The following is a 1,497-nucleotide window of genomic DNA, read 5'->3' on the forward strand; positions in this document are numbered from 1 at the left end:
CAGCTGGCGCGCAGATAGAAGCAGGCGTCAGGGCAAGCGTCAGGCCCCAGGCCCCTAGCCCCAGCCTGCAAAAAAGCAGCCTGCAAAGATAACGGCGCTAGAGAGCAAAAATGGTAGCACTACCCAGCCTGTAAACCATGTCTCCAATGTACACCAAAGACACCCCATTCATCCACTAAATGGCTTAAGCTGCTAAAACTATAAACTTGAGAATGAGCAACAATTGCCCAGCACCGATTTAGCCTCGCAGTCAATTGTTTATTTCACGGCAAAATTAGATAAATTAATATTAAAAGCACACCCTGGTCTTAATAAGTATACCACTATACTCTCAATAGATTTATATGTTTTGCTGCTTATGATGATAGACCAGGAAGTGAATGGCTCTACGTGCCGGAACTGGGCAACCCTGTCTACTTGACTTACAGGATTATTACCCTCACCTATATCTGACCTTAACCGATGACATTTAGGCGGCCACCACGTTAATAAGCTACGGCTATAAGATGTTCGTATTATAATTAGTGGTATTTAGATTAGCCTTTATATCTTTTAAAATTATCGTAGTCATGATGCTTAGCTAAATGATGTTAGAAAGCCGGTAGTGTGTGAAATATAGCTTTTTTCTCTACGCATTACGGAGCCGGACACTGCATAAAGCGTTCACTAATATTCTTTAGATGCTGCGAAAGAAGATAATTTCTTAAATAATAAGGGAAGTAGAATTTGCGAAATCTTTAATTTAGTATAATGCCCTTATCCCAGAAACACATAAAACATTAGTTTTTTTTACACTTCTATAGTCTACGTGGAGCGCTAAGGTTTAGTGCCGACTTAGGCGCTCGTGCTTCCTTCTATATACTAAGTAATAACATAGCATAAGTGGTGTATAGCCTATGTTATAGCCGTGTAGGACTATCTAGCATACTCGTATCGGCGATAATTAGCTCCGCAAGCATTTGACGCTTAGTTAAACTATAATTAGTTTATGGCTGCTAGTCTCTAGCATCTAAGTTGGCATTATTACGTAGCTATGTATTTATTTTGGTTATACTAATTATATTAAAAATTCTTTTCGCGTAGCGGTTTTAGTAAGTTTTCGTAAGTACGCTTGAGTTAATCGTACCTTACTTTCCATAGTTTGGTATATTTAATATAACTTAGTTCCTGTAGATTCGGCGCTTTTAATAGTTCCAGATTCTCGGCGCACCTCCGAGCTTAAAGAATCTCGCAGCTTAATTAACTTGGCCAGCGTTGTATCCGTCTCGATTTCTTTTAACTTTATGGTGCTCGCCTGTGTTGGTGCTCGAGGATCGACAGAACGGCTCATGTGGCCTGCTGCTTTCAGCAAAGTCTTATTGGAGGGTCGACTAAGGAGTTCGAAATGGTATTGATGAAGACAACACCTCACCTCGTGTGTGGGTGAAGGCCGAGGTCTGGCTCTACGAACCGCCTATGCCAGTGACATAATAGCAAGGGGAACCAATCGAGGACTAA

Source organism: Beauveria bassiana (assembly GCF_000280675.1).
Source record: "Beauveria bassiana ARSEF 2860 unplaced genomic scaffold BBA_S00080, whole genome shotgun sequence".
NCBI lineage: Eukaryota > Fungi > Ascomycota > Sordariomycetes > Hypocreales > Cordycipitaceae > Beauveria > Beauveria bassiana.